General features: G+C 45.6%; 1 pseudogene; it reads right to left on the reverse strand.

The window, feature by feature from the left end:
- Positions 1-3,761: 3,761 nt before the first annotated feature.
- On the reverse strand, positions 3,762-4,104 carry LOC106505121 (ubiquitin-like; annotated as a pseudogene).
- Between the last annotated feature and the right edge of the window lie 5,952 nt (positions 4,105-10,056).

Genomic DNA, 10,056 nt, shown 5'->3' on the forward strand with positions numbered 1-10,056 from the left:
ATCAAGGACTGCCACAGCTTTTCTGGTTGAGCTCTGGGTTTCAGATCAATCAAGATAGGGGTGTAGCATTTTGCCAGTCCTGGAGGGTTCCCTTCAGCCCAAACCAATGGGCACTCGATCTCTAGTTCTGGGGGAAATGGTCCCCATTTCTGAAGGGGAGGAGTACAGGGGACGGTCCTCTTCCCTTCTTACAGCAAGGGACTTGATTAAAGGAGAGGGGGATTCTGCTCATTTGAGTTTGGCCGATCCATCAGCGGAAAAGGAAATTTGTGCCCCCATTTTAGCCAGCAGGTCTCTTCCCATCAAGGGGACTGGGCAGTCAGGGAGGTAAAGAAATTCGTGTATTACTTCATGGCCTCCTAACTGGCACCACTGGGGACCACAGAAGGGCCTGCAGCTTTGGTCACCTGTGGCCCCAACGATCGTGGTTCTTTCCCCAAGAGGGGAGCTACAGGTTGTGTGACCACTGAATGCTCGGCACCTGTGTCTACCGTAAAGTCTACAGGGTGGCCCCCTATTTGAATTCTGACCATGGGCTCTCAGGCCCCAGTTGGAGAGAGCCCTGTCCCCCCTAATTGGACTTGGCTAGGTGGATCAGATTTGTGCTGGATGGCTCAGATTGGTACCGGCTAGGTAGGGGTGCTGCTTTGGTCCTTGTCTCAGGGAGGTTGGGGCATTCATTTGTGCAGTAAGCACACTGATCATGGGCTGGGGGCTCCTTTTTCCTGGCCTTGGGTCCCGTGCCTTACGGGGTGGTCCCACTGGGGGAACCAGTTATGAGAGAGCGGCCCCAGATATGTCACTTTTTGTTTCATTCTCTTTTCTGCATTGCAGCAGGCCACCTGATCTCAGTTAACAAAAACCTATTTCTAACAAATTCAGTGGCATTTTTTTTCCTGCAAATCCTTCTAGTTTCTGTAGCTTTTTATGGCTACCTGATTGGGCTTGTCCCACAAAGGCAGCATTTATCACCTGCTGGTTCTCAGGGGCCTCGGGATCTAAAAGGGGGTGTAGACTCGATAAGCCTCACATAGTCTCTCATAGAAGTTGGCTGGGCTTTCATCGGGCTTTTGTAATATCTCAGTGGTCTTAGCCATGCTAGTAGGCTTTTTTTTACCCCTTGTAGGAGGGCCTGCCAGTACCTTTCTAAATTATATCTTCCCCCTTCAGTGTTGTGTGTGGTCTCAGGGGGGTTCTTCCTCTGGGAAGGCTTCCCTTGCCCAGTTTTCCACATCTAGTAGATCCCCTGGGACATTGGCCTGAAGGCATTTCTGGGCTTCTGTTACACTTTCTCGCAGCTCTTTGGTCTTAAACAAAGCAAGTAGGAGCTTCCGACAGCCTAGCCAGGTGGGATGATGTGTCTGGAAAATGGATTCTAAGAGGCTGATCAGCACCTGAGGCTTTTCAGAAGATGAGGGAGTTTGGTGTTTTCAGTTGAGGAGGTCTGTCATGGAAAAGCGCTGGTAGTAAAAGACTGGTCCCTGCCCCCCTCTTGAATGGTTCCATTGGGGGTGATTTGCTGCGGTCCCTGTGTCTCCCATAGGGCATTTGCAGTTCTGGAGCTGCTCCCTGGGCTGACCAGAGACACCTGCTCACTGGTTCCGGTGAATCTGGCTGTGGCAGTCATATGGCCTTGGGGACTTCAGGAGGAGGAGGAGGAGAAGGAGGAGAAACAGAAGGCGGTGCTATCTGGCCACTGGGGACCTTCAGCCCCCAAAGGAGGGGCTGGCCGCACATACAGAGGTAGCTCAAGGGGCGAGTCCTTGGCATCCCCTTGAAAAATAGGTGGCTTCTTTTCTCAAGGCAAAATTTTCTTCTTGGACTGGGCTACTAGCACCTTACACTGCCCCTGGCCTGTGACACAGAACCGAACCCATGGGGGCCTCAACTGGGCAACTTCTAACCATTGATCAATGTATGGGAATTGGTTTGCGTGTCCAGGGTCTCCTGTTATAATATTATATACGGCTTGAACTGTGGGCACATCTACGGTCCCTCACGGAGGCCATCTGACACCAAAGGAGGGCCACTCTAGAATACAGAGAGTACACAGTTTTCCAGGACCCCGTTCAACACCATAATTTCCAGAAAATCCTTTCTTAATATTCTTAGCCATACATTCTAAGACAGTGGGCTTGGAAGCTGATTTACCCAGTGCGTGAAGTCCCACCCTGTGACGGTGAAACAGGACCAACAGCGAGGACAAGGCCTCAGGGAACAGTTGCTTTGTCCACCTGACGGCTCCCCCGGAAGAGATATTTCAGGTGCCTCTTAGCATAGGTGGGACTTTATAAGCCCCAAGCCCCAAGAGGGCCACCACAAGCCATAGGAGGGTCACCACAGAACTGCAGGTTCGGACTCACTCTGGCTCCGCAGTCTGAAGATGGTGAAGCACAGGCTCTCATTCTCTCCAGTCACTCACTCACACACACAGACACACAGACACACACACACACACACACACCGGAATTGACAAGCCACCCCACCCTGAGGGAAAAAACCCGACCTAAGTGATCCTGATCAGCTAGATTCGTTTCCACCGAGCCATGACAGGAACTCCCATTTGAGTTTTTGGTCCCACTTCTAGAGGCCCAGTTCTTAAACTATCTTATCTTCTTACTGTGTGGCGTTGCTAGATATGTATGGCAAAGAAAAAATTTTATTATTATTTATTGAGCTGTAAAAATAATACATTTACAGATAATATATGGGTGGTTGCCAAAAGGGTGGGGCAGGGGCAGGTGAGATGAGTGAAGGGGGTCAAAAGGTCAAAACATCCAGTTATAGAACAAGTCATGGGCATGTATTGTACAGCTTTGATGAGTCTAGTTAATAATATTTTTGGGGCTCCCGCTGGGGCTCAGCAGTTACAAACCCAACGCGTATCCATGAGGAGGTGGGTTCAATCCCTGGCATCACTCAGTGGGTTAAGGATCCAGTGTTGCCATGAGCTGTGGTGTAGGTCACAGAGGTGGCTCAGATCTGACATTGCTGTGGCTGTGGTGTAGGCCAGCAGCTGCAGCTCCAATTCGACCCCTAGCCTGGGAACTTCCATATGCTGCAGGTGTGGCCCTAAAAAGATAAAAAGAAAAAAAAAATAATACTACTGTATTTCCTATTCGAAAGTTGCTAAGGGAGTAGATCTCAGCATAGGAAAATTTTTTTTAAACTTTGTAAGTATATATGGTGGCAGACATTAACTAGACATTATGGAGATTGTTTCACAATGTCTACACATGTTGAATCTCATTATGTTGAAACTAATATAATGTTATATGTCAATTATACCTCAACAAAAAATCAATTGTTGGAAAAATTTGCTGCCATAAGTATACTTATGATGGCTTTCCAGCTTATAGAGTTATTTCTAAAATAAAAAAATATATAATAACTTTGTTTAAAGACTAAAAAATAATGTATTCAAAAGTTTCACAGTGGAGTGATGTCTCTTGCATTTCTCTAATGGGAAAGAAAACAACAGCTAATGTAGAAACTGGAAAAAATAACATGTCTTCACATGGAAGAATTTAATTTTCCAAGGCATGGAGGTATCCTTGTGAGTCATAAAACACAAATTTCTTTAAATCTGTTCTGAATTCACAGTCAGATATTGTCTTGTAATTTCTTAATCTATTCAACAGAGGTGACTACATTTTTTTTAACTATTGAAAAGAAAAAGTGGGAAATTTGATTTAAAACCAAGCATACTAGTGTGTTTTTTGTTTGTTTCTTTTTTCTTTTCTTTCCTTTTTTTTTTTTTCACCATGCAACAAAACCTTTCTTTACATTTTGGACAGGTTCAGCTATTACTGAAACTGGTAATTTCTAAACTTAAATTGGGGCAAATGGCTAGAGTGCAGAGTAATGCCATCATCAGGCATTATGAATGCAAGACTGAAGGATTAGCAGCCACCCCTCAGACGGAGGACCAGATGGAGGGTGGACTCTTTCTGGAGTGGCTTGCCTGCAAAGATGAGCCTCTGCCGGTCGGGGGGCAATGCCTTCCTTATCCTGGATCTCGGTGGTGCCACTGGGCTCCACCTCCAGGGTGATGGTCTTGCCGGTCAAGGTCTTCACAAAGATCTGCATTTTGACCTGTGAGCAAAGGCAAGATGCTGTGAATCCAATCACACTGAGACATGGCAACTAGCCAGATGAAACCTCAGTTATCCACAATCTGAAAAATAACTGCAGGATAAAATTTGTTTCAACTTGAGGTATGTTTTTACCTTCAGTCAATTACACAGAACTTAAGTGTACCATACAGGGAGTTCTGATAAAGGCACACTCCCATTTACACAGATGCTTATTAAAATATGCATCATCCTCATCACCATGGAAAATTCTTTCTTTTTTTTTTTTTTTGTCTTGTCTAGGGCCACTCCCGCGGCATATGGAGGTTCCCAGGCTAGGGGTCTAATCGGAGCTGTAGCCATGGCCTATGCCACAGTCACAGCAACGCCAGATCCGAGCCTCGTCTGCAACCTACACCACAGCTCATGGCAATGCCGGATCGTCGACCCACTGAGCAAGGCCAGGGATCGAACCTGCAACCTCATGGTTCCTAGTCAGATTCGTTAACCACTGTGCCACGACGGGAACTCCATTAGATGGAAAATTCTTTATGACCCCAACCAGTCAGGCCCCACACTGCTACCCAGAAACCAGCGATCTGATTTATTTCACTGAAGATTGGATTTGCTTCTAAATGGCATCATATAGGAGTTCCTATTGTGGCAAAGCAGAAACAAATCCGACTAGTATCCGTGAGGATGCAGGTTCAATTCCTGGCCTCTCTCAGTGGACTGGAGATCCAGTGCAGCTGTGAGCTGTGGTGTACGTCACAGACATGGCTTGGATCCCGTGTGGCTGTGGCTGTGGCTGGCAGCTGCAGCTCCAATTTAAACCCTAGCCTGAGAACTTCCATATATCATGGATGCAGCCATAAAAGGACCAAAAAAAAAAAAAAAAAAAAAGGCACTGTATATTATGTACATGTAAAAGGGTGGCAGGTACTTTCTGAAATCGATCTCAATGCCTGCCTCCTTACATTCACTTCCCGTGTAATTGCTTCCTTTTGCACATGGGCTGGACCTAGCATGCAGGCTGGCTTCTCATGTATAGAATACAGCAAAAGTATTGAGAGGTTCCTTCCAAGATAAGTGATGAAAGAGCGTGGCTTCTGACTTTATGTCTGACTCTTCTCACGGGCTTGCTCTGATGAAACACGCACCCATTTTGTGAACAGCTGTCTCAATGAAGACAAATGATGAGGCTCATGTGTCAAGGAACAGCTTTTTGGGATGGGGTGGGCACTACATCCTAGCAATGAACATGTGTGTGAGCTTGAAATGCATCTTTGAAGGTCTGGAAAGTTTTCATAGAAGAAGTATCATCTCAGGTTGGCTGAAATTTTAATTCATATTTATGATTTTTTTCATCACAAAAGAAACATATACTCATTACGGAAATTTTAAAAGCATAGAAAAGGGCAAACATGCAAGTTTAAAAAAAAAAGGTTATAAATTCCACCACTTCAGTATAAAAATAGCATTAACAACCTAAGAAAGTATCTGTTTAAAATTACTATTAAATGCATATTTGAGTATTATTTCTTGGAACATTAATCAGACTAAAAGAAATCATGATTTCCAACAAATGAAATTTTGTTTATAGCTAACCCTTTAAAAAAAATAACATTTTGGTGCACATCTTATCAACTTAAAAAAAATTTTTTTTTTTTGTCTTTTCTAGGGCCACACCATGGCATACGGAGGTTCCCAGGCTAGGGGTCAAATCGGAGCTGTAGCCAATGGCCTACACCACAGCCGCAGCAATGCGGGATCTGAGCCGCATCTACAACCTATACCATAGCTCACGGCGACACTGGATCCTTAACCCACTGAGTGAAGCCAGGGATGGAATCCGCCAGCTCATGGTTGCTAATTGGACTCCTATCAACTTTTTTCTACTAATCATCACATATGGAAAAACCACTGGGACTGTGCTATTTAGTCACCTGCATCTTAATAAATGTTATTTCATTTAATCTTCACAATAGCCCTACAAAGAAAGATAATAAATCCCCCTTTTTTTTTCTTCTGTTTTTCTTTTTACAACCACACCTGCAGCCTATGGAAGTTCCCAGACTAGGGGCTGATTCCAAGCTGCACCTGCCAGCCTATGCCACAGCCACAGCCACACTGGATCTAAGCTGCCTCTGTGACCTAGGCTCATAGCTTGCAGCAATGCCGGATCCTTAACCCACTGAGCAAGGCTAGGGATTGAATCTGCATCCTCACGGAGACTATGTTTTGTTCTTAACCTGCTGAGTCACGACAGGAACTCCTCAATCCCATTTTATAAAAATAACTTGAGAGTCAGAAAATTTGTCTTGTCCAAGTCACACCAAAGCCAACACGCACATCCAGAATGTCTCTCTCGAGAGCACATGCTCACCCTCTTCCCAGCTGCCTCGTGGGTGGTGCGTGGAGATGGCAGGGCATGAAAAGGAAAAGTCATTCAGAGGGGGTGTTTGTAATGACGGATTGGGTGGTTGCTTCTATCCTAGGGCATAAAGAAAAGGGAGATATTTTTAAAAGACTCTCATTTTTCTAAGCTGAGGAGGAGGGGAAGAAGGATGATGCCACAAATGATACCAATTTCATAATGTGTTCAATAATACACATAACTTCGGTTAGGCAAAAAGTGGTCCCTCGGGGAGTTCCTGTCCTGGCACAGCAGAAACGAATCTGGCTAGTATCCATGAGGATGTGGGTTTGATCCCTGGCCCCGCTCCTTGGGTGGAGGATTTGGTGTTGCCCTGAGCTGTGGTGTAGATGGAAGACTTGGCTCAGATCCTGCATTGCTGTGGCTGTGGTGTAGGCTGGTAGCTGCAGCTCCGATTCAACCTTTAGCCTTGCAACCTCCATATGCCTCTGGTGCGGCCCTAAAAAGACAAAAGACAAAAAAATTATATAGCTATAGATATATAGAGATATAGATGTCGTCTCTGGGTTGCATGTTCCTGGCTTGACTTATGTCATTTACGTAACTGTGATTATTATTTATTAGCATAGCACAGAGAGTTTCAGGCAAGGCTAGAAATGCTAGCCTAGAGTTTTGACACCGAATGAAGGGGAAGGAGCATGGGGTGTAAGTGGATCAGGAATGGCTCTTCTGAATCAAGCCCTCAGCTGCCTGAGCCTCCTAAGCTGCACCCTGTCCCCCAGACAGGGAAATACAGCCACAGACAGGGGGAGAAGGACTTTTAGACAAAGAAGGAAGTGTAGGCATATGTTGCCTGGGACTCTTGGGATCCTCAAACTCTTTGGAGTTCTGACAAATTCACCTTTGATGAACTGATTCACTGGACAAACGGTTCTGGTCCATCTCCTGGCTGAATTCATGGCATCCAGCTCCACCATCAGTATCCTCCAAGCCCAAGATAATGAGTTTCTTTTTTCCTCTCAGGTTTTCTTTTTTTTTTTTTTTAATTTTTATTTATTTATTTTTTTGTCTTTTTTTTTTTTTTTTTTTTTTCATCTTTTTGCCATTTCTTGGGCCGCTCCTGCGGCATATGGAAGTTCCCAGGCTAGGGGTCTAATCGGAGCTGCAGCCGCTGGCCTACTCCAGAGCCACAGCAACTCGGGTTCTGAGCCGCATCTGCAACCTACGCCAGAGCTCACGGCAACGCGCGATCCTTAACCCACTGAGCAAGGCCAGGGATCGAAACCACAACCTCATGGTTCCTAGTCGGATTCGTTAACCACTGAGCCAAGATGGGAAGTCCCTATTTTTTCATCTTTTGTCTTTTTTAGGGCCGCACCCATGGCATATGGATTTTCCCAGGCTAGGGATCTAATCGGAGCTACAGCTGCTGGCCTACACCACAACCACAGCCACACCAGATCCAAGACAAGTCTGTGACCCACACCACAGCTCATGGGAAGGCCGGATCCTTAACCCACTGAGCGAGGCCAGGGATTGAACCTGCAACCTTGTGGCTCCTAGTTGGATGCGTTAACCACTGAGCCATGATGGGAACTCCATCTACTCTTTATTTTTTATTAAAATTTTTTAGGAGTTCCCGTCGTGGCGCAGTGGTTAACGAATCCGACTAGGAACCATGAGGTTGCGGGTTCGGTCCCTGCCCTTGCTCAGTGGGTTGACGATCCGGCGTTGCCGTGAGCTGTGGTGTAGGTTGCAGACGCGGCTCGGATCCCGCGTTGCTGTGGCTCTGGCGTAGGCCAGTGGCTACAGCTCCGATTCGACCCCTAGCCTGGGAACCTCCATATGCCGCGGGAGCAGCCCAAGAAATAGCAATAACAACAACAACAACAACAAAAAACAAAAACGATAAAAAAAAAAAAATTTAAATCACAGTTGATTTACAACATTCTGTCAATTTTTGCTGTACAGCAAAGTGACCCAGTCATACATATATGTATATATACCTTCTTTTCCTCTCATTATCCTCCATCATGTCCCCTCATAAGTGACTAGATATATATATAGTCCCCAGTGCTATACAGCAGGATCTCATTGCTTATCCACTCCAAATGCAAGAGTTTGCATCTGCTAACCCCAAACTCCCAATCCATCCCACTCCCTCCCCCTCCCCCTCGGCAACCACAAATCTGTACACCATGTCCATGAGTTTGTTACTTTTCTGTAGATAGGTTCATTTGTGCTGTATATTAGAGTCTTCCTGTGAATTTCTCCAGTTTCCCACCCTTTTTTCTCCCTCCTCGGCATCTTACCACCTTGTGTCCACCTGCTGTGTCCTCTATTGCATACAGATAAAACACCAAATATTTCATAAATGGGGGCGACTGGAGTTCCCGTCGTGGCGCAGTGGTTAACGAATCCTACTAGGAACCATGATGTTGAGGGTTCGGTCCCTGCCCTTGCTCAGTGGGTTAACGATCTGGCGTTGCCGTGAGCTGTGGTGTAGGTTGCAGACGCGGCTCGGATCCCGAGTTGCTGTGGCTCTGGCGTAGGCCGGCGGCTACAGCTCCGATTCAACCCCTAGCCTGGGAACCTCCATATGCCTCGGGAGCGGCCCAAGAAATAGCAACAACAACAACAACAACAAACAACAACAACAAAAAAAGACAAAAGACAAAAAAAAAAAATGGGGGCGACTGTGAAGGAATCCGATCTTTCCATCTTTGCCTTTTTCATTCTTCTTTTTTTTTTTTTTTTGCCTTTTCTAGTCACTGACTCCATATTCTAAGGGCTTCCAGTTGAGATTTACTGAGAGGCAATTTGCCAGTATCTCTCACCTCTTTATCAAAAAGTTCTTAAACAAGACAAACTTCATCACACACCACTAAAGGCTCCCTTGCCCTTTTTCCATTTAGTATTTACTGAAGGACTCTTTATTGACTACTTACTTTTGTTCTAACAAAGTCCCAGCCCAAAAGAGTGTCCATTGCAGTGGTGGGATACCCAGCAACAAGCAATGTATAAGATAAGCCAATAAATAATATGCGCAGAAGAAAAATAAAGCAGAGTCATACTGAGGCAGAATCATAACTCAGATAGTGTAGGAGCATGGGCTTTGATGCATTCTTTGATATGGTTATGGATTAACATTTGTGGCTTAAGGGCTCCAGGGAATAACATCCCCACAGGCCTTGTTTGCTATAGGGAGTGTATCTGTGCCAAGATGGACATTAATTTCTAACCCACTCCTCAACTAATAGAATAGGAATGAGAGGAATGGTGACTCCATCTAAGGGAAGAGAAGGGCAAGGAAACCTCAAAACTTATGGGACATTTCCATCCCTAAGATATTTCCATCCCTTGGACAAGGACTGGAATAGGTAACTTGGGCAATGCCAATGGGAGAAAACCACATTTCTCTGGAGCCCACAATGGGACCCCCTATCTTTAAGGGATAAAACTCCTATAGAACAATAGGGAAGGGGACTCTTCTTCCCCCTCCCAGCCTGTCCTGGGAGCTGTTTGTTTTCCTGTAATGAAGACTTTGCTTGCTTGCTGCCTGTGTGTTCCCAAAGTTCGGTCTTTGGCTCTGTGAACAAGAATCGG

The sequence above is a fragment of the Sus scrofa genome, chromosome 10 (assembly GCF_054392235.1).
Source record: "Sus scrofa isolate SSC_HxYL_T2T_F1_AM1 chromosome 10, Sscrofa_HxYL_maternal_Yorkshire_Landrace_v2.0, whole genome shotgun sequence".
In the NCBI taxonomy this organism is placed as follows: domain Eukaryota; kingdom Metazoa; phylum Chordata; class Mammalia; order Artiodactyla; family Suidae; genus Sus; species Sus scrofa.